Raw genomic sequence first — 25,239 nt, forward strand, 5'->3', positions numbered from 1 at the left:
CGAGTACGTATTAAAGAATGTCGTGCAAGTGTGTCTAACTTTGTAAAACAAGCATACTCGGGCTACTTTGAGAACCCATTAGCAGCTAACAGCAAGGCCTGGACTCCAAATTTTTATATGTGGAAGCTGTATTTCCTCATTGCGTTTATGAGCAAATAAGAATAGACCCTACTTTTACTAAAAAAAGTATTATAATTTGGCGCGAACCATCTAAACACCATGATGATTATTATTTCTGCATTGTGAATATAACCAGAAGAAACAGCAAAAAAATTGTTCCAAGCGACTCTATTGTAACTTGCAGTCTACAATTAGAACGATTCTGACTTCTGGTGATAAATCTGTACCTCAGCTCCAACCCAGTACCTCCAATCTACTTCAAGAACTTTCAGAAGGTAGTGACGATGTAGTGACTTTTACATCTCAACTTAGACAATCAAAATGATTTGGACCACTTAATGAGAGATCTTAGATTGTCTAAAAAGCATCAGAACATGTGGCTTCTCGGCTCAAAGGAACAAATCTGATAACATGTGTTACGGTATATTGTTCTCACTACTCTCAAAACATTCAGCAGCTGATGTTGCACTTCCAGCGACTTGGGTGCAACATGGGCATTAAGTTTTTCTCTATTATACAGAAAGGGCTCTATTATACATTCTAAAACAGGTTTTATTTATTATTATTATGTAAAATAGTTTTTGATTTATCGCGCAAAATGTAGAAAAAAATATACAATAAGTCAAAAACTGTGAAAATCTGACAATTTGTTTTGAATTCCAAGCCGAAAATATATTTAAGAATTTATTTATTAATAGGAATCGAGAGTTTATGCACTAGATAGAGTTCGTTCATTCACTGAAATTGAAATGAAATGAAAATGAAATATGAAATGAAAATGAAATGAAATGAAAATTTATTTCACAAATTTAGATATACGCATTTCATGGAGTCCTGGCCCCTAAACTAGGACAGCCCGTATTATAGGGGCCAGTGCCTTCCCATACAATGTTTATAATTAATTGAAATAAATCTAATTATAAGTTAAAAATACAAATATAAATTGTTATGTAAAGGTTGATGTGTGTGTGTGTGTGTGTGTGTGTGTGTGTGTGTGTGTGTGTGTGTGTGTGTGTGTGTGTGTATGTGTGTGCGTATATGTCTATGATTTTGATCAGATTATATTTTGCGCAATGTATGTATTTAGTAGTTTTTCTGTTTCCTCGTAATTATATTTAGTTAGGTAGTTTTTTAGGCATTTTTTAAGACCATGTTTATTTAAGTGGGTGATTTTAACTTTTTTGTTAATACACCTATACAAGTACGGCCCTAAATAGTTAAACTGTCGTCTGGCAAAATTGGTTTTGGTCCTAGGCAAAGCAATGTGAGTCTTTCTCCTTTTTTTATGTTCCGGTGACATAGGAGAGGGGTTGTTCGCATGATATCGTAGAATGGTATGCATGATATACAATTGTCGAACAGTCAGTAGTTGTGATTCCTTGAATAACAGTTCAGTTGGAAATCTACGCGGTTTCCGAAGCATAACTTTTATGATGGCTCTCTGTGCCCGTTCTATTTCTATCATATGATTTGTGACAGCTCCTCCCCATGCTGGGATACAGTATGTTAGAATGGACTGAACAAGAGCGGTATAGACGTTATACAGTAGATCTGTGTCAACTATGTCCCGTAGGTTCTTAAATACATGTATTAAACGCCTTATTCGTTTGGCCACCGCTGATATCTGTGGTTGCCAATTTAAATTCTCATCTATAATCAAACCTAAGTATTTTATATATGATGCTTTTTCCAGGGTTTCACAAGTGCAAGAGTGTAGTCTATTTACTGCCCAGTTCATTTACTGGCAATTTATCCTTTTGTTAAATAAAATAAGTTATAATAATTAATACCACGCATTTTATTTGATTTTTTGATATTTAAATAATTTAAGAGTGTATACCTACTGTGTACAGACACACAAAATATAAAAATTATATATAGAACGATTCTCATATACCTTAATTTTAGGTCAATGTCAGGGTAGTCCTTATTCGTTCATTTACTGGATCTTTTACCCTCCTACGTCAAAATACTAAAAGTCCGCGTAAATTTCGCAGATTGAAATGTCTGCTTGATTAATTGTCAATAGAGGGTCATGACATGTCAAAATTGCTAGTTTGAAGGTGAAATCGTCTATGTCATTCGCATTGGATTTCCTCTTAAAGCTAACGGCGGCGGCACACCCGTTCCGGGACACCTTTTCATTTAATCAAAACTTGTTTGCACACCCAGCAAACGGTGTTTTGTTCGCGGAGGGCGACCGATCTGTACCAGAGGAGCGATGCATAGTTGCACCCGACCACTAACACCGGTTTATTTGGCAACGCCATCTTTCCATAGAACCATTTTAGAGATCCGTACCCGAATGTTGCCAACGGGCCCCTGTTGCTTCCGCTGTCCGTTCATCTGACTATCCACGGGCTGTATCTCGTGAACCGGAAAAGGTGGATACTTAGTTGAAATGTTCACAGAGTGAAAGTTTTCATAGAGGGTTTTATTGCCGCTATAAAACAAATAATAAAAAACCAAGATGGCAATTATGTCAAAATAGAGCCTTGCAAATTAATAATGTTACCTATTTATATCTTGTACAATGGTATGGAACACTTCGTATGCGAGTCTGACTCGCACTTTGCTGATTTTTATATGTATTGAAATTTATTAAAAGCGCAGAGAGGGTGCGCGTGCGCGACGACTGTGATTATTGCACCTGGTGACCTGGCCCACGCGTGCAATAGCTCTGTAGTCCCTATCAATGGCATACGTTGATGATCCATTGCAGGCTGCAGCTACGACAATATTATACTGTGTTATGTGTTACATTTGCATTATACGTTCCACTTATTCATTTAGCCCCAAGTCCCAACCGACAATTTGACACTTCCGATAGTGAAATTACAATTTAATTTCTATGGCACATCTAATCACACATTAGGGCCAAAAACATATCAAATATCGCGGACGCGTTTAAGTCTTGAGCCAACTTATTGCTGACATTTTTTTGGATTGGGAATCCACCGCATTATTATCGCAAGAAAACCATCATTATAATGATTAATGGCATGGTCAGGATCCCTAGAATTGAGGAATATGACACAGAGAGATGCTGACATTAATTAGTACGAATTTTGTATGAATGTCTTGAAAGAAAATATCATGAATCTACAAAATTAAAATTTCGAAGCGGTGAAAGTTAGACCGTAGACGTGTAGTAAATTTAAGCTTCTTATTTACCGAGTTAGAGGACATAGCTTGCTTCTAAGCTTAAGTAACATCTTTCGATACGAATAATTTCGTTCAAGCATAAGAGCTAAATGGGGCAATACTGCTCTTGGAGAATGCTTTGTTTAGCGACTTGCATACCTGGCGGTCGCTAAGGAGTTGCAATCTATTGCGCTTCTGAGACCACACGGTCGAACATCTAGTGCACGACGTGGAAGCAGTATATCTGACCAATGTCAGTTTGTTCAGTGGATCGCGTGCGTGAACAGTGAGGCTGCGACGCTGTGGTCCCCGTGTAACGTAACGTCGATACGTGTCATGCTATCGACCGCCCACTGAGCACCGCTTATGTGGTCCGCACTAATACAAGAACCTGCTGCCTTCTAAAGTTCTAAACGTGGCTAATCCCTTTTGTCTTAATCTTTAGTATGATTGATCTAAGTTCTATCTAAGTAATAGCCATACTTCCATAACCATACGCCATACAAATACTTATTATGAATACGAAAGTGTTTCTCTCTGTCTGTCTGCTAAATTTTCACGTCCCATCTGTTTAAGGTATTGACGTTTGGAACAGCGATGGCTTGCAGCCCAGGCGTGGACATAGGCTACTTTTTGACCCGGATAAATATAATCAAAGAAATCCCACAGGGTTTTTATAAACCATTAATCCACAGCGAAGAAAGAAGTCGTGGGCATCATCTATTAGAATATCTTGCATCCAAGAGACGGATATAGGCTACTTTTATCCCGAAAAATCAAAGAGATCCCACTGAATTTTTAAAAAACCGAAAGCACCTACTTAAGAAATAAAATTCATAATAGATCTATATCAGATTAGAACAGCTTAACGCAATCGCAAAGCCTAACTTGAATGAATTAACTTTCTTTTTAAGTAAGCTTCAACTTGATCTGAGCCGCAACCGTTGGATCATTATTATACCTACCTGCGTCCAGAAAACTAGATAAGTTATCGTAACCACAGAAAATATCATAACGTTCTTGTAGGAAGACTCGAACCAACCTATACAGAAATACATAATAATATACTTATAGTAACTTTTTTACGAGTATTATAAAATCTACAAAATCTATCATGAGATAAACAATACTGTCACACAAAAGAAAACAAAGTTATTATAGTTTTTTATATTAGTGAAAATAAGGACACAATAATATTATGAGGTTCCTTATACGGCACGGAATACATAATAATATGTACTTAGTGAACAAGTATGTAACTATTATTTTATACCTACATAGAGACTTATGAGTTATAAGTGAACAGGAAGTTTCAAAGCGCAGCGCTACGTACGAGTACGAGTACTACTTACCTATATGCAAAGTACAGGCTGGATTGTCGGCTCGAGCAAGTAGATCGTATTAGGTACCTTTGTCCGCAAAGCCTCAATGTCGCCCTCGATGCCGCATTATGCGGAAACAATGCGGCAACATTCGTGCACCGCGACCGCTGGCCCGTCGTGTTCGTCCGCGGTCCGATGTTTGCGCTCGTAAAGTGTCATTATGGTAACAGTACCTCTTTGTTGTTTTCGGCGATGCCCGTCTCCCTATTTTCTCCGCTCGCCGTGAAAGCTCGGCTCGTCACGGCGAATTATAACAAAAATGGGTTACGACCGACTGTTGCGAAACTTTTACGGGCCAGCGTCTCCGACGAAATCTCGTTCGGTTTAATGGCCTTCGAATTTTAAGTGCTAAAGAAAGGTAAATCACATTGACGTGTCATGAACTTAAATTTGTGATTTGATTTGGATTGGATGCTGGAGGATTTCCATCTTGTATTATGACGTTATTATTCAATTTACTTCCTTTAATAATATATCCATACTAATATTATAAATGCGAAAGTGTGTCTGTCTGTCTGTCTGTCTGCTACGTTTTCACGGTTCAACCGCTGAACCGATTTTAATGAAATTTGGTACAAGCTTGGGATACATCCCGGGGAAGGACATAGGCTACTTTTCATCCCGGAAAATCAAAGAGTTCCTACGGGATTTAAAATAATCGAAATCCACGCGGGCGAAGCCGCGGGCATCCCCTAGTACTTAATATAGTTTAGGTAATGTGAACGCAAAACAACTGGTCCAATCTGAATTTGCAACGTGACAGGTTGTACAGATCATAGACTAAGGATTAAACATGTACATAAATACACAAGTCTAGCTGAGATCTTTGTCAAGTTTTTGTACAATGTGCAGTCATACGCACCATCTTCAGATTGGTCTAATTGTTTTACGCGTACTTTACTAATAATATAATTAATTAATGGATTTTGAATTACGTTCTGTCTGAAATCTCAAAATGCAATGGAATTTGGGTAGAAGACATACTTGTTGGACAATAGGTACACCTTATATCTATTGCAAATAAGTGCAAACATATTATTTTGCTTTGGTTTGAGCATATAATAAAACCTAAGCCTTAGTCAACATAACAATTCAATTTTTCAAAACACAGACACTTGTCGTTATTATGATTAGGCTAGTACTATTCGAATAATAAATAAGCCATGTAAATAAGTCACAAATAGCCTTAGACTAATCATAATGTTAGCGGAAAAGTTTGTCAAGTGTCAGTAACCTTGCCAGAAATATTCATGTCATATCAATGTATAGTTAGGTAGGTATGCAATAAAAGGTGTAGCGTAATCGAATGTAACAAAATGTGCGATTTATTTCGCTATTACGTAACAAAATTGACCTTTTCGCTTACTCATATTTTAGGATTATGTTTCGCGTAGCCTGCGAAAACAGGAGGTCTATCGATGTCGAATGTGTGCGCGGATGTAGGTACCTACCTATTACCGAGGCAAGTTATTTTTTACAATAACAATACACAAACACATAACTAATGCAAGCACCTATTTATCAAGTTCTCAAAAACAAAGCGCTAAATGACACGAGGAACTCTGTTTCGGTCTGCGTACACGTTTTCCGTGTGTTTTCCTTTTTATGATTTATTTAATATTTCAGGAATCTGAACATAGCTAGCTAATTCAAATAGCGTACCATTTACCATGCACCATACAGAGGTGTACTATCGATACTTAATAATATGTATTATATAACATAAAAAACCAGCCAAGTGCGAGTCAGACTCGCGCACCGAGGGTTCCGTACTCGGGTAATTTTTCCGACATTTTGCGCGATAAATCAAAAACTATTATGCATAAAAATAAACAAAAATCTGTTTAAGAATCCAAATCCCTTTCATATGATACCCCACTTGGTATAGTTATGTTATTTTGAAAATTGAAACGCATTTTAATTTTTTTTTAATGTGACCACAAAGTCAGGTTTTTCGGATTTATTCCTTTACTTGTGCTATAAGAACTACCTTCCTGCCTTTTATGATTCTAGGTAAACGGCTAGCTAGTACCCTAAAGGTTTTCTTGACAGACACGACGGACGGACGGACGGACGGACGGACGGACAGACAGACAGACAGAGAGACGGACAGCAAAGTGATCCTATAAGGGTTCCGTTTTTCCTTTTGAGGTACGGAACCCTAAAAAGTAGATATAGGTTAGGTACCTATGTTCTGTGAAGTAGACCGAACGGCCAATCTACTCTATATTTCTCTCAAAAAAAAAGAAGTAGCTATAGTCAGCATCTAAATTTAAAAAAATCATAAGGTACGTTCAGACTTCAGAACCAATAGCAAATATTTATTGAGCACAATATAAAACAATAGGTCACTAATAAAAGATAAACTACGTTGGATAAGCACCTACTTCAATTCCAACAACTGATTAAGAACTAAAATCCAGCTGTAGAAAGTGATACGCAACTTTCCTCTTCCTACAACACCTATTTATTTATACTAGCTTGTGACTGTGACTCCATTCGGTTCTACTATGGTTTTTTTAAAAAAAAAAAGAATATTAGCCATTTTAATCATGACTAACATTCCCCTTTCCCCTACAACTAAGCGTAAAGCTTGTGCTAGGAGTAGGTACGACAATAGTGCAACGGGTGGGGTTTGAATCGCCGACCTTCCGGATTTCAGTCCGCTCCTATAACCGTTGAGCTATTGAGGCTAAAGGTTAGGTAAGGTAGGTTTATCTGGAGATATCAGGTAGGTTTAGGTAGGTTAGGTAGGTTTATTTGGATCTCTTTTGCTACATTTTCGCAGTGGCACAAAAATTCTTAAATTTTCTAAAATCATCGATTTCAGCATCGTATCAACCGTTGGGATTCAGGAACTGTTGATGGTGTAATAAAAAATAATAAAATTTTCTAAAACAGAGAGAATCATTATCGATCATAATTCGTATCGTACCTACTCTTCAGTTTTTAATAAACTAAGTACATAATGATTTATTAATTGAAAAAAGTTTATTTGTTTTACCTGCACTGATTTGAAAATTTATTTTCTTATCTGTAGATAAGAAAATATTTTTTTTAAGAAATGAAATTTTACTACTTTTACGAAATTTTACTTTTATTCTACTTATTGTATGAAAATTGATTCAGTTTTAACTTATAACTAGTTAAGTACCTACTGAAACAAACTATCGTACCTACAAGAAATAATATTTTTAATATTTTTGGCGGTGATTTTTTTTTGTTATAGCGGCAATAAAAATACACAATCTGTAAAAATTTCAGGTCTCTACCTATAATAGTTCACGAGATACAGGCCGCTGACAGACAGACGGACGGACGGATGGTCGGGCAACGGAGTTTTAGTAATAGGGTCCCGTTGGCACCCTTGGAGTGAAGATCCCTAAAAAGTATTTTTATGCAATTGAAGTCGCAACACACTGCTTCCAGTCTCTACCTTGTTTTTGAAAAAATATTTTCAATGTACAGAAATACTGGTTGTATAAATTTAAAGTAGGTATTATAAATAGACAATCTGTTTGGGTTGTATTAAAAGCTGTTATTAGCATTCTGATTATGCCATTGTTTGTGAGTCATAAAACAATGATTATTGAAAATCATTATGAAGACGTCAGCCAGTGATCACGGTTTAATAAGAAAGTACGCTTGAATAAGCAAATATAATGGCCTCAATGATATGGAAGACAATGGAGTTCCTCTGGGCGCAGCATATAAGTTGTGACTAAAACTCACGTACGGTTCCCACTTGACTAAATATTACACGCTCTGTTGAACAATTTCTTAAAATTGTATCTTATGAAGATACCTATATTGTGTAGGTAGATACTTAGGTTGTATTTTTATTTAAGTATTACGATCTCTTTGACACAACTGTGCGTCCAATTTAACCTGGCGAGACTTTTCCCCTTATCAGTAAAAATTAGGAAATGAGTTCCACTACATTACTGCTTAGGTATAAATGTTATATGTCCCTATAGGTCTTCGCGTTCCACCTGTATCCATTCCTCATATTAGTTTAAAAATCTCTATAAATCATTAAAAAGTACATTAACACAGTCGACTTTTTAGTGTATTCAAATGGAACAGGTTGTCCAGGTAAGCCACAGTTCTGTTGAATGGAGGTGTAATCAGCGCTATTGAGGCGGCTCGTCACCTGCAGAACTTGTTGCTATTGTGAGCATTTGCTAGGAGCTGAATGACGCCGGGGCCCGCAGCGCTCTACCATTCAATCCGTGAAAACCGAATTCACTCAACACTCGAACCGCTTCGTTTGTTATGCGACCGGTTCCTCTGTACCTCGGTAGGATATTATTTGGGTTACGTTCTCCATGATGTACCTATAAGTACTACATACATAATATAATTTAAATAATCTAATCTATCATCATTAGCCCATTGCCGGCTCATCACTGAGTACCTACGAGTCTCCTCTTAGAATGAGATGCGTTTGGATATAGTCCACTCGGCTGGCCAAGTGTGGATTGGCAGAGTTCAACATACTTTTGAGAGCAATATGGAAAACTTTCAGGCAGTTATCCTTGTGACGTTTTCTTACACCGTTAACCAAGTGATATTTAATCGCATAAAACGCACATAAATAGGAGGTGCGTGCCCAGATCGAACCCCTTACCTGCCGAATAGGAGGCGGACCTCTTAACCACTAGGCTATCGTAATCGTAATGTCAGAGTAAAACGTACGTCGAGTGTGTTTTGGAGGATTTATATGGTGTGGTGGTGCATATTGCTTGCTTGATGGCTTGCTTTTCCTACATGTTTAGCAGTGGGAGTCCAGGCGGTGCATATCGGATACTGTAACATGCAGCACATGCACCATTCCTATAGAATTTCTGTGTCAATGGATTATAGTAAATCAATCTTATGATTCCTTGTATACCATACCTAAGGTGTTTCTGATAAACAACAAAGGATCTTATAGGGGTTCCGTTTGCGTTCTCCCATTAACAGGTACCTATCTACTTCCGTACCTACCTCATGATCAAAGTATCATACTCAAATAAAATGAGTCAGCTACGACATCGGACATAACATTGTATGTAGTCTAAAGTCTAGCTTATTTATTACCTTGCCCAATAAAGCTTATTTGTTCCGTGGTCAAGTTCCAAAAACTTTACCGCATATGTGCGATAATATTATGTACCGTAGAGTCTCCTAACTTCAACTTATATGCCTAACATCGGCTAAAATTTAAAAAATTCAATATTTTTTTTCCTTTTATGGAAACACTAATTGTAGTGATTTGGGAAGTATACATATTTAATCATGGCAACATTGCAATGTCATTTATCAAAATATTAGTAGCCATTTTGTCACAATCGTGAGTAACTTCGGATCACGCACACGCTTCTTTTTTACCGACCCCGAAAATTTGTGTCATTACTCAATACTGCTTGGAGGTAAGTTTTTTAAATCTTTACTACAGTTTACTCATATAATCCATTACCAAAATTAAAAAAATCATTCAGATATGTTCGTTAACTACAGAAATATTAGGGCAGACAATGTTAGGATACAATCTGTAATGTGATGTTTTTCTAACTTCGTCTGCCCTTAGGGTCGTCAAAATTAGAATAAGAACTTTTTTTTGTATTATACTTATATGAAAAAGTACCTGGTCTGTATTTTTTCTTACTCTATACCCTCTATACCTATTTAAAACTGTTATGTATCTGAATAATTACCAAAACGTAGATATATTGTATAAATAACTATGTATTTCCTACATAACAAAATGTAAAGTAAGTTGATAAAAGAGTTGATTTCTGGCGCATTTAAGGTGTTTTAAATTAATGTTTGATAATAAAAGGTTTCTTTAAATATAAAGTTACTAGGTTTTTCCTGCGGCGCTGCCTGCGTGAATGTTGTTTTTTTTATTGAATCCGCATGAACCATGGCTTTTTCACGATAAAAAGTAGCCTGTGTATTAAGTCAGGGTATAATTTATTTCCATTTCTAATTTCAGCCAAATAGGATAAACAGTTGAGACTTGTGATGTAGGAGAACTCCTGAAGGAGTATATTTTATCCTGAAATCCACGGTTTCCGCGGGATTTATGATAAACCAAAATTCACGCGAGCGAAGCCGCGGGCAAAACCTAGAAATTTTATAAGAAAAAACTTTTATTAACAGACATGCGCCAACCAAAAGTGCTAGAAATGAACTCACTTTTTATATTAATTTGAAGTAAATTAACAATTACAAAATGTACCACTATAAATTTATATTTGCAATAGTCGATTATTTTAATTTTATTTACAGGTAATCCAAAAACTCTAGACATGAATCGAGAAATCGTAAAAAAGATAAAACGATCATATACAGTTGCTCACAGCCAAGACATGTTGGATTTAGCATTAGAATGAATAAGAAAAAGACAGTTTTACGATTACTACGATTAAAGTGTTTAATTCATTCATCATATTTCATTTTTATTTACGATACCTTTGTGCCACCCCTGAATTTAAGAACGATTTTGGACAAAGTACGCCCTAACTTCGTCTACCTAAATAAAAGTATAAAATATATAAAATTAAAAAGCATTAAGATAGTGTATTTGGACTTTTGAATAATTTTATCTTATTTATATTTTTTTGATAAAATTGGCATTATGTTTAAAATTAATTTCCTATGCATAGATGAAGTTTGGAATTTCACCTTAACTTCGTCTATTTTTTTAACGGTCATTAGCTTGCCTAAACTATAAACAGTAGGTACACTTTCATACACACATAAAAAGAACTATTACCATTGGATGATGTTTGTCAGACATAACAGATTTTTTTACATCCGATTTGCGGAAAATTTGAAAAAACGGTCAAAAGCAGACGAAGTTAGGGAACTCTACGGTACCTAGTTTATAGTTTTATCATTGGTGAAATAAAAATTGAAAAATAAATACATATAATTTAAAAGCGACCAGTAATTCGATTGTACCGGATCTAGCTGTATGACCGGAAACACTTGTTTGTACGCCATGCAGGTACGTTCCCATTGGCATAATACAAATACATACTTACACATGAGGCCCGCGGGACCCTCCGAACACGTGCAAGGACCATGAACGAGTACAATAATCTTCATCTCATGATCCGGATTTTATTACGTCGTTCATCTTTATACGTCTTCAACTCTGCGCCTCGAAGAGAGCTGCGTTGATTTTATTTTGTGGCTTACACAGGAAACGGTCTTTAGAAATGAATATAATATTGTATAACATAGTTAGGTACCTACATTACATATTTGTATATATATAATATAGAGTCTATGTGGAATAGGACAGGTATTTTATGCTGTAGGAGAAAAAGGATACAATATTTAGGATATTTTAAATGTGCAGTAAATAGGTCAATGACTTTTTTTTTTACTTTAAGTAGCTCTTATCATATTATATCTAAGGATATAATAAAATCCATGCAGTATATTTTACAGTAACAAATTTCACAAACACAACCGAGAAGTGTTCCACATAGTTCACAGACAGAAGTGCATGGTTATTAATCAAACAATGGGCATTCCGTGAAACAGTGTGTCGGCAAGATGTTCGATAAGGGCCCGGTAGCAGATACAAACGACTCTCGGTAGGCACCGACTCAGACGCAATAAGTATTTCGTGTTTATAGTTGAATGATTTTGAATAATTGAAGAAGTTATTTATAAGTTTCCTCTTTAGAAGCGAATCGTGTGCGCGATCGCAGCCGGATGCCGCCACCCTTCGGAGGGCATGCCTTCACAAAGGTATTTAGTCTATTTAAAGACATCCTGCTCGGTGCGGGGCCCAAGTCTTCTCCTCGCACGTGCGTCAAGTGTCCTGCGCCCGCCGACCTGTCAATTACTGTCACCCTCACCTATCTCCGAGCGCACTGCGTCTAAACTGATAAACTCCCTGCCATTCCCAACCTTGTAGCCTGCAAACTTGACTCGTTTTGACACTAAGTATGCTACGCCGACATATCCATGCAATGTCATTCCAGAACCCGTATCTCCTTGTAACTAACGTACCTACGTAGCAGATAGATAAATCGTCAATTGTTAGCAAATAAGATTAATATTTTTACTTTTCTGTTTAAGTACTTCGATACCTATATTAGTAAAGATGATAGCTGCGATTCCGTCCACGTGGATTTTGGGTCTTAAAAAATCTTATAGTAATTATTTATTTTTCCGGGATAAAGAAATTGCCTAACTATGTACACCTTTAGAATGTAAGCTACTTCTGTATACTTGTTGTAGAGTTAGTTTGCATTCTGGAGATGTGGTGTTGAGTGATACCAACAATTTCATCCATAAATTCCATGGCAACTCTTTGACGGAACCAAAAGTAGCCTATGTGTTCCTCCCCGGGATGCAAGGTATCTCTCTAATAACAAAATTCATCAAAATCCGTTAAACGGGTGGGCCGTGAAAAGCTAGCAGACAAACAGATAAACAGACACACTTTCGCATTTAAACCTAAAATACATTAGTATGGAAGTATGGATGTTACGACTAAAAGCCGAATTCTGGTTCTAGCTAGCCTAACTACACTTAGTTGTAGCCAGCTACTACTGGGTTCGGTTGGTCACAGTCGATAGCAGCAGTCTCGAATATAAATAAAAAAGTAAAACGTTGTCATCCGGTTGAAAAAATGTCAGCTAGGACTTCGTCTGTGTTGGTGTTAGCTGGCGGGCGTGCTCTGCCTTTTTGGAGTGTTTCTGACTGGAAAGCGCTCTAAGGGGGTGCCGTGCGTATGTCGGCGAGCGCCGACACAGACGGGGTCCATAGTTTGTATAGTTTAACTAACTTGTTACAAATAACTACAAACTTGACATTGGCTAATCTTTGTAAAGCCAGACGAGAGAAAAAAAAATGTCAGCTACGTAATACATGTAATATTGAGTAGATAAGTTAGACACTTCTACTTGAGCATGCTTATTTGGTTATCTGTAGTTGGAATAGTCTTTCTTGTTACGCTTTGTCGACTCGGATATTGTTCAAGAAATCTAAATTTATCTGATGAACACACTGGAATATAATGGAGTCGAAAACAATACGCACCGATTATAAAGAGTAGTGAAGCGAACATTATGGCGTTCGGCTGAGACAAGGCGGGCGCGGCCGCTCCCGAGCGCGAAACTTAATGATTCGGAGCAACTAGCCACTTGTGTTATTGTGATAGATACTAAACTACCTACCTGATGTTTACACTCAACTACTCCTGACTGAACTTGATAAAATTCTCTTTCTCAATCAAGTCTGTGTAAATTCATTCTCAATTTATGCACATTGGAGGATGCCTTTATTCATCCGCGTGGATTTAGGTTTTTAAAAATTCCGTGATAACTCTTTCATATCCCGGAATAAAAAGTAGCCTATGTCACTCTCCAGGTCTTTGATATACAAGCAAAAAGTACGTCGACCCGTTGCTCCATTACGTCGTGATTTAAGGACAAAGCAACAAACAAAGATACTTTCGCATTTAGATATAATGTTAGTGAGTAGTGATTCAATGAGAAAGAAGTCGATATGATTTTCCTGTGTACTTCTTTACTTATCACACACAGATGTACTACAGATAATTTATTTATTTAATAAAATTAATTTCCAATCACCTTCTATAACAAATCATCCATTAACTAAATTAAATTGCAAAACAAATTGTTTGTAATCAGGGTAAGCAATCCGAATTAACCGTAACGCGTAAAATTAAAAGATCATTCCGTATTATGATGTCACTTGCGGCAATAGTTTCATAACCTTATTACAGCCGTAGCTTACAGCGTTTTGAGAGCTAGCTATGTACTATTGCTCCCCTAGTGTTATTTTTGAAGTGGTAAGTAAAGCATGGAAGTAAGATTTATAACTAAGTAAGGGATCACCTGCGCGCGCGCTTCCCGGGGTGACGATCACTAGAGGCGGCGGCGGTTCCTCCGTCGTAGCGTACATCTCACGTACGACGACATTTCACCGGCGACAACCCTCCTTTCCTTCAAACAGAGCAATGACCTCACCCGCTGTATGCTCCCCTCACGAATTTCAAAACTATCGAAACCACATGTTCCTGACTTACCTTTTTGTTTTTTCAAAGTACGTTGAGTGATGCTTTCTTCCGATACCGGAGAAAGAACTTGATTTATTTCCGTTTCGCGCTTTTATTTTGCAAGGACTAAGGTTATTTAAAGCTGCCTAAGCATCATAATAAAATATCGTCTAGATGGTATAAGCAAATATCTTTTGAAAGATGAAAGACATTAGAGAAGCGCTAATTTTTGTTAGTATGTAAGTTTGGATGTAGGGGTAATCTACGGAACTAATGATCCGATTCTAAAATTTTTTCACTATATAACGTGTGTGTGCAATAAAGATTTCTAAATGAATAAGATAAATATATCATCCACGAGTGCAATAGATATTATGTCACGCGGACGAATTTGCGAGCAAAAGCTAGCTAGTCAGAATACTATAACAATTTTAAATTGAAAAAAATTAGAGCATCCAACAGGAACCTTCTAGGTATGGATTTTATTTCCTAATTTTTATAGATAGGTATTTAATAGATAAAAATATATCAGTGAAAACATTTATACCGATTGTGTTTGAAAACATGTTAGGTAGGTAGCTACTACCTAAGTATCTATGTATATCTGGATATATACATATATTGTTTGGTCAATTATTATTTATAATCATTTAACATCCAATCCTGAGTTTCTCAGAACTCACCACTGGCATTGTTTCCGGCATCGATTACATAAGTAAATCAATCGAGTTCAAATATCGCACAGGCCATCTTATTTTCTAGTCTCGACACTTGCATAATTGGACCGATTTGCACAGAGTGGCCGCGTTGGGCATTGAGGTACAAGCATAAATTGCGCAAACTAACAATCGTCGAAGCTTTGACGATGAAACAGTGAAATCGATGTTTCGCTGTAACTCGCCGCATCACTTGTTCCACATTTAATGGAGTGAGTATCTTATCTTATACGAATCTCAATCATCAATTATACCAAAAGACAAAAACCGGAGAAGTGCGTGTTAAACTCGGGTGTAGAGGTTTCCGTACGATGAATAAATACCTAATATGTTAACGGCGTACGATGAATAATATTGAGATATTTACCATGTTATTTTAGGCTCATAGACTTCTTATAAATTTTTCTTGAATTTATAAGCAACGAACTATTTTCTGTATTTTTTTGCAAAAACTTGGACCTCTCAGAATGCTATTTCCACCACGCTGGCAAGCATGCAGGTTTCCTCACGAAGTGTTCTTCCACCGTCAAAGCAAGTGCTATTTAATTGCTTAAAAGTCTTAAAACGCACATAACTCCGAAAAGTTGGCGCGTGCCTGGGATCGAACTTCCGACTCTTCAATTAGGAGGCCGACGTAGTCCAGTAGTTTTGGAGCAAATTGGTTGAAGCAGACGGCCAGACAGACAGGCAAACACACGAGTGATCAGTATAAGGGTTCCGTTATTTTATTCGGACGTTCGGAACTCTAAAAATTACTAAAATTAATGATACTTAAAATCGTGGTAACTTGTGGCTAAAATATGAAAATTTATGCGAAAAACATAAACAACAAATTACAAAACGGAGTTGTCAATAACATTAATTTTATTATTATTATTGCGTTCTGTATTGCAGAGTTTATGGTTGCCATCAATTAAAAGAGGGATAATACTTATGGTTTCCTCATACCTTGATGTATAAGTACATATCTACATACAGTGGTACCTACATCACTACATTGTTATAGAATGAATGACAGATTACAATTTGAAATTCTGCCTTACTACGACCATTTCACAGAATGCAATTTAGGTACTTGCACTATTAGTAAAATATTGATTTTATAATAAGTATAATTTACTAGTTTATGCCCGCAATTTAGTCCGCGTGGACTGCAAAAATTTCAAACCCCTATTTAACCCTTTTAGGGATTGAATTTTCAAAAATTCTTAGCGGTTGTCTACATCATAATCCGCATGCCACGTTTACCTACCTATTTAATTAAATGCACCTAATAGAGAAGTTTGTGAACAATTTCATTATTTTAAAATTAATTTCTCATGTAAGTGACTGAAGTCTTTGAGAGAATAAATGCCAATGACTACTCAAATAAAAATCTAAAATTAATTGAATTAACTAGCAAGCTTAGCTTTTGTAAGTTGGTCAATTCTGCAGGTACCACATTTAGAAATAACTCAACTGTCGGCTATTAGTAATTTAATTGAGCCACACAAAGCGACCAGCCGTTGCGCCTGTGTCGGCTAGGCCTGACCAACTTGCTGCTTGCTCATAATTTCTCGCCGCCCGGCCCTGTTGGTTACACCTACATGCAAAATATACTATTTGCATGTCATATTCAATCATTTCAAAGCGCCACCGGCCACTCGTTTATAATAGACCTGATTAGAAGTAATTAGATCAATACGCCGAGACGCGAGACGTGCACTGCGCTCAAAGTACTATAGACAGAGAGCCAGAGTGTGCCAGACTTTCGTTACTTCATAAAAGCTGAAAGTTTCTCTGTCGTGGCAACCCCCTGCCTTTAAAGTTTAAAAGTTTGGGTGTCTGACAGGGTATTGCCACGTTACCTCATGTAACGATACAAAGTGTCTGGCAATGCGAGACGTGATTATACTATTCCGAAGAAAATATTTAAAAAAATTGACTTTTACTTTGACGTAAGATTTTTCCACCTTTATCATGTTATCTCCCAAAGTCATCGTGATCCTAACTTCATATTGTTGATCGTTCTTCCCTGTACTGGGGATAATACGCAGAGAAACTTTCAGCTTTTACAAAATAACGAAGGTCTAACACGCGCTGACTCTTAGTCCATTACGCCTACTACCTACATTTTCTTTTGAACAAAATATAACAATATACAACAACATTCATGCAAAATTAATGAAAAGTATCTTACAATATGGTACCGAAAGATTTTTTAGATTTGTCATTTTAGATACACCTAACATTATGTAAAACACACTTATTAATTCAAGTCTATTTATTATACAAACGGCTGGACTTTCAGTTGCCCACAAGATGGTGTAGTGAATTGTTACATTAATTTACATATTTATTTATGAATTTTCTTATTAATAATGGAAATAGAACCCATAACTACCTGTAACAGTAAAAGCAATGGAGTACAAATTATTACAATTCACTTATCAAAATTACGTACGGGTGTAAAATCTTAATCTGTGATAGTATTTTATATCTACTAGGAACAATTTTATAACTCGACATTAATAGCTTCCGTTATCAGGTTAATTGAAGGGATTTAGGTTTAACTGCTTCATTTTAGATGTAAAGATATAAGCGCTTTTTAGGGTTCCGTACCTCAAAAGGAAAAATGGAACCCTTATAGGATCACTATGTTGTCTGTCTGTCCGTCTGTCTGTCTGTCCCTCCGTCCGTCGTGTCTGTCAAGAAAACCTATAAGATACTTCCCGTTGTTCTAGCATTATGAAATTTGGCCAGTAGATAGGTCTTATAGCACAAGTAGAGGAATAAACCCGAAAACCGTGAATTTGTAGTTAAAAAAAAAAAAAAAAAAATTAAAATGTGTTTAAATTTTCAAAGTAAAATAGATACAAAGTGGGGTACATTCTAAAACAGATTTTTATTTATTTTAATACATAAATGTCGAAAAAAATACCCGAGTACGGAACCCTCGGTGCGCGAGTCCAACTCGCACTTGTCCGGTTTTTTTCTGGTTCATCATTAAGCTTTTAAAGATAAATTAGTAGTAGTAAATTGGTAGTAAATCAGGTACCGACAGTCTTCTGTCTATCTGTACCTGTTCTACACCGACCTTAACAAAATTGGCGTAGATGTAGCTTGCATTCTGAAGACGGATTTAGGCTACTTTTTATCCCGGAAAATTTGATTTGTGACGTAATTTTCAAAGCCCTGCCCGTTTTTCCAGTTTTTACGAGTAGGTAGATAGCATCCTGGGGACAGACATAAATTAATTTTAATCCCAGAAAATCAATCCCACTGGATTTTCAAAAAACCCAAGTAGAGACGGACGATGTCCGTGCGACTCATGGGCATTATCTGGGACCTAGGTAATATGTAGGACGTAGGTGTATTTAAAATGAGCAATGAGCTATCGTATTTAAGAAGGAAGTAGGATAATATTTGAGGGACAGATAGTCAACATATAGAAACACAAATAATAATGATGTCTAAGTTCACTGAATCACTCCATAAGAGTCAAGGCATTGGTCGTTTGACCTACGATAGTTGATTCCAGATAACCTCAGCGATAACGCTGTGAATCAACAATAATGTATATCTGAAACAATAAACCAAAACAATTTCGAATTGTTCTAACGTAGCGACATGGCGCTTTGTCTGTGAAATAAACTAGACACAGATAATTTCAGTTGTCTTTATATCGAACCGGTCTTGTGAGTCACCATGATTGTTTAATTCAAGCTGCTAAACGTGTCGTGGCGCGTGCACAATCACAACAAGCCATATTTTCATCAGCCTAATTGTGTTTCTACCAATAATTTAACGGATATACATAATTACTTACAACATTATTATGAAACATAGCTCTATGCTAGATACCTCTACAATAGATATCTACGGTCATTTTGCAAGTACTTAACCCTAGGATCTTCTACATATACTTAAATGTAGTTAGGTTCCCCAGATACACACGTCAAACTTATAATACCCCTCTTTTTGGGTTGGGGGTTAAAAACCTGTCATTCCGTCGTCTCGTATAGTCCACGGGTGACCGGAGGTGGCAGTTAGGTACCTTGGTCAGCATATTAGTCTGGCCATTCAACGAGATAACGCAGCCAGCGTTCTGGGCACACTGCCTCGTTAAAGTGGTTTGGAAGACATTTTTGTTTTATAATAATTATATTTAAGTATTTATAGTATTTGTAAATGAAGACACATAATATCCAAACCCCAAATATAAAATTCAAGGAAATTTTGTAGACACGTTATTATTGAAACAAATATCTGTGTCTGTGCTTTTCAGATTTCCGTAAAAGTGAGAAGTTTTAAAGTTACACCACACCGCCCGGCTCAATTTGTCAAAAAAGTTATCTACCTATCTATATATAAAAGATAAAAAATTGATTAAGTACATGCATATGCCCTTACCCTAATATTTGATTATTGAAAGAATTTAGAATTGTTACGTAAAGCCTTTCGCCATTATTTCATTCAAGCACTGAGTTGTACTTTAGAATTTACAAGCAGCCAAGTTACAAGCACCTTAACCGATAACTTTTCAACTGTTAGGGCGAGTGTCCCGGCGTTTTAAGAACTCTACAGTCGATGATCAGAGCCCGTTTGATTGATGTACGATCAACATCAACATCGTAAATTGTTTATTTATCAAAATCCATTAATTAAACAAACATTCATTATTAGCTAAGTGGAAGACTGATTCCTGTACTAGGAGTCCTGTTTTGTAATCAACTTGAAGAAATTAATTCACAATAGGTATAATTGGAAAATAAATTAGATAGGTATTATACATAGTAAAAAAATTGGTAAAGTACGATTGAACTCGCACACGAAGGGATCCGCACTATCGTACAAAAAATAACACTTTTTTTTTAATTTTCATGTTAGCTATTTTGAAATTTTTATCATTTGTTTTTATAGCGGTAATATTCCGTGAAAATTCCGGAACTCTCTATCTAATATGGTTCACAAGCCCGCTGACAGACAGACGAATGGACGGACGCGAACGTGTGTGTGTGTGTGTGTGTGTGTGTGTGTGTGTGTGTGTGGATGGGTGTGTGAGTGTGTGTGTGTGTGTGTGCGTGCGTGTATGCGTGCGTGCATGCGTGTGTGCGTGCTTGCGTGCAGATTTAACTCAACTGACATAATATCTAATAGGTTACCTGAGTGATAGGTAGCAAGCGTCGTTAAGTTTATAGAGAATTAAATTAAATAAGACACTGTAGTAACTCTGGAACCAAGGCACACACATGATGGCATGTGTAATCATAAACCAACGAATTCAAAAGAAGCGACCACACGTCACCTAAACTAGTAGATAATCGCGGGGGCATGTACCTGTTGCGTTGCGCGCTCCCTTCATGGAATATTCTTCTTGTTATAGAGAGCACACGACACAATGCGGGTTTATCTGAACGCATTATGAGAAACATCTCCGCTCCCAGATCTCGCGATAATGCTCGTCGCCGAGTTACAAAAGTGTATGGAGAGGTGCGACGCGGACGGGCTGCGGGCGGCTCACAAGCGTGCAGCCAGCGCAGCGGCCCGACCGCGATACATGTAGGTGTTACCGCTCAAATTAGTGAACCGGTTAGAGTTAAGATTTACTAGTTTACAGAACCGTATCCGCTAAATTGCTTCCATTACCAGATTAAATAGTTACTGTTGAGATTTCCTAGATATCTGGGGCCCTACTACCACCGTTTAAAGTAGTTAAATATTGCTGTTATATTTTCATGTATGAAAATTTCAAAATAATATTAAAACATTTACTACTTTTAATTGTAGCAAGGCCCCTGTAATCTGCAGTCAGACGACTAAGAATTTGCTAGAGTGAAGAAAATATGCTCTTCGCTGGAATAATTAATCTCAACACAATCAGGTACATAAACAATAGGTACATAAGAATAAGCGAATATGGCCCAAAATGAACTCCAATTTCATGCAATCTATCTACTCGAAACCTAGGGCTTAGACTGACTTAGAGAGTTTTTTTAAAGTGCGAAACCCATGAACGAGCTCATGAGTGCAGCGAGCCAAGTGAGCGGAGGAGAGGACGAGTGAAATCTGTTAATAATTTGAGGCTTATTTCTTGGTTTAAGGATATAATATAAGGTAAATAGCGGCCTCCAGGATTAATACGATGATTTTAACTAACGAACTCTACTACTGTAATATATTGAGTCCGGTAATCTAAATTCACAATTCAAGTACAAATTATTTATTTAGTCAATGCCTACATTAACGATTTCCGTATTCTAACGGTAACATAAGAAGATCTGACTGACCTTTGTACGACAGGCAACCGCTGTCGATTCTCTTTGTCTCAGCTTGCTTGTCAGCATCCTCTCGAGGAGGAACTTTGTTGTCTTTCTCCAAAAGAAAGTGGGCAGAGATATCGATGTAAGCATTGTACCGTCTTCGAGTTAATTCAATAGTGCTGCTGTCTATCGAACGCCACTTTTTGTTTAGCATTACAATAGAGCTCATTGTACTAGAACGGCGAGCAGGTGTGTCTTTATAAATCTAAGGTTGACGTAACTCTATTATTTTCCTCCTATCCATTAAAATAGTCTTTTGTAAACAGTTTAAGCATTCCTGCAGGATTTAATATTTAATATGAGAGAAATATTATACTTTATGCCATAATGTTTCTGAGATATTATTATTAGGTAAATTAAGAGACCTGAAAAAACAATGATTTGGTAAATCCTACTGTAAAACAAATAAGAAGTCTAGGTAGGTAGGTTATCCCTTAGGTTAGAAGCAAGGCACACCTCAGAGCTGAGGCGCGGCCGCTTTCTTGATAGTAATATATATTATTATCACACTAAGCTTTATTTACTTGAGCATAATGGCAGCGGTGGCGGCAGCGCACGGCAATAATAATTATTGTGCGCCTAATAATTATTGTCCTTCGTATTTTTGTTTTCAGTACGTTAAAGTACCTAAATAAAGCAAAGTTTATAGATATTAAAAAGACTCAATTCCACTTAGGTATCACTCGGGCAAAGTCAAACTTAACCGTTCTCTCTCGAATTCCCTCTGAGCTAAAATCTCCAACAGTCTTTTAATTCTTCTTTAACTTATAGTAAATGAAAACGGTGTTTCTACAGTTTAACATCAAATAAAGCTTATCGCTAGCACTACCAACTTGTGAATCAAGGCTATATTAAATTATCACTTCCATCTGATAGAAAGCGTTTCAGTGGCTGCAGCTAAAGGAAGTTAAATTGTGAAAATTTGTGAATAATAAAACGATAACGTTCCGTGTGAGATTATCATTTATATGGTCACCCGTTTCAAATGAGCGATGAAGAGGCGAGATGTGTCATCGGAAATCAGTGTAGAGGGGCTATGTTTGTCAAACGACACTCGGTAAGGCCGTGAGATCGTCGCCACGATTCGTGAACATGCATCCGAATAAAGGCTTATTAACTTCATTCACATGCTTATGGGCAGAGGCTTTATTTCTATAGAAATATGTAGTAACATCCTTTTTATTTTTGGTTGTATGTATTCATAATTCCTTTTATATACGAACGCATTAATGCATGATCATATTAACTACTGCATTGTTACGAGCATTTCTTTGTACTTTTTAAATGAAAGCCTCCATACAGTTCTCGGGAATGAATATAATGTCGGTTTTATCAATGACCTCGAGAACCCGTCAATGTTATTATCACGTCGTTAAGTAGATACTAGTATATACACCATTAATTTTTAATTTCCACAAAAAAATTAAGGGCGAATACAGGAAAGGTTTTTTCTTTTAAATATGCAATCGTTTCTTTTTTTACTTTAATTTAACAAGGTTGGTGAAAAATTTGGTTTTGTTTTGTTATCATAGTCAATATTAATAAATGTGTGGGCATACTACGCTAAGAAAACAAAAAGCGCGTTACTTGTACGCTAAAAATATTTTGACCAATTATTTCTATTTTTATGGATATTTTTGGAAACGCGAATTCTTTTTTTTAAACTCTACAAACCCGTCCGAACTTTGACTAATTTTTTTCTAATGTTAATTATAACTCAAAATTTAAAAAACCCCCGACACAACAACCTCTATAAGATAACTAGAAAAGAACTGATAACTTTCAAACGGCTGAATCGATTTACTTCGATTATAGCTAAGAACACTTTCAATCAAGCCGTCTTTCAAACAAAAAAAAACTAAATTAAAATCGGTTCATTCGTTTAGGAGCTACGATGCCACAGACAGATACACAGATACACACGTCAAACTTATAACACCCCTCTTTTTGGGTCGGGGGTTAAAAATTAGTGGTGTATATTCGAAACAAAAGGAACAGGTAGGATCACAGATGACGCCTGTAGCCATCGGCTAAACGGGCCAATTCTGACAGATGCACCAATTTAATCCGTGTCACCTAGTTCGGCCCGTTAACGATTAATACTGCCAATGCATAGCGAACGGTCAGCTGGCATACTTTTTTAGGTTAATGCGGTCTCCGCCTTTTATTCGTCTGCTGACCCATATGTCTCGGTCGTAACGAATATCACAGGTTTTATATGCCCGTATCCGTACCGAAAATTTATAGTCTCAGAGATGGAAGTAAAAATTTTATGGTTTTAATTATTTAATAATAGGTTCACTAAAATATATTATATAGTACTAGAGAATGCCCGCGACTTCGTCCGCGTGGATTTAGGTTTTTAAAGATCCCGTGGGAACTATTTGATTTTCGGGGATAAAAAGTTGCCTATGATAATTACAGGGACGCAAGCGGTACCAAATTTCGTACAAATCGGTTAAGCGGATGGGTTTTTGGGAATTCCGTGGGAATGCTTTGATTTTCCGGGATAAAAATAGCCTATGTCCGTCCCCCGGATATAAGCTAACCCTGTACCAAATTTCGTCAGAATCAGTCAAACTATTGGGCCGTGAAAAGGTAGCAGACAGACAGACAGACAGACAGACAGACAGACAGACAGATAGACAGACAGACAGACTTACTTTCACATTTGTAATATTATATATGGAATATATGGATTTTTAGCTTGAGGTATAGTAATAATTAATTAATAACCGAGTGAGTTAGTGAAATAAATAATAATCTCATATAACTTTTTAGTTACGAACAAAATGGTATAAAGGTGTATCTAATCAAACGTTTTACAATAGGTATTAGGTACTATTGTAAAACTATAGTATACTACTAAAAAAGTAAAGCAATTCAAACATAATATTTTATTCACCTTACCTTCACTTGACCTTACACAGGGTGGTCCGGATGAACTGTATAATGCTTTTTTTAACTTAATAAATTCCCAATTTAATTCTATTTTTAAAATCATAGAAAAAAGATTGTTTAAAAATCTTAAATTTAGTGAATGGGCTACTGTTGGCATTTATAAAAGTAGGAATAAGCTGTTTGACTTGTATGCAGAAAAGCAATATAATTTTACTCCAGCCTTTGTTCAATATGTAAGAAATTATTCAAAATTATTTAGAAATGTTTGCATACAAGCTAAGTCAATTCACATAAAACGAAAAATTATTAATTCAGATAATAAAATAAAAGCAGCTTGGGAAATCATCACAGATGAAACTGGGAAACATAAAATGGAAAATAATAATAAATTGGAACTTAAAATTAACAATCACATTACTGACTCTGACATAGAAATTGCAAAGACATTTGAGGACTTTTTCCGAAACATCCCAGTTACCACTACTAGTTCCCTTAACTCGTCGCCAACAGAAGCCTATAATCTTCTTAGGGGCAATGTTTCTGAGTGCAGTGTACTATTTAAGTTTGAACAAATTACCCCACATGATATTATTAAGGTATTCAAATCTTTACAGTACAAAAAAACAGGAGACTTATGGGGG

General features: G+C 36.5%; 1 long non-coding RNA gene across 1 annotated transcript; it reads right to left on the reverse strand.

Annotated features, from left to right (window-relative positions):
- Positions 1–5,645: 5,645 nt before the first annotated feature.
- LOC123873540 lies at positions 5,646–17,172 on the reverse strand. The gene is made up of 3 exons (XR_006797708.1): positions 17,115–17,172; positions 12,497–12,503; positions 5,646–5,657 (listed from the first exon to the last, which is right to left on the reverse strand). It is a non-coding gene; the product is annotated as an uncharacterized LOC123873540 (long non-coding RNA).
- Between the last annotated feature and the right edge of the window lie 8,067 nt (positions 17,173–25,239).

The sequence above is a fragment of the Maniola jurtina genome, chromosome 1 (genome assembly GCF_905333055.1).
Source record: "Maniola jurtina chromosome 1, ilManJurt1.1, whole genome shotgun sequence".
In the NCBI taxonomy this organism is placed as follows: domain Eukaryota; kingdom Metazoa; phylum Arthropoda; class Insecta; order Lepidoptera; family Nymphalidae; genus Maniola; species Maniola jurtina.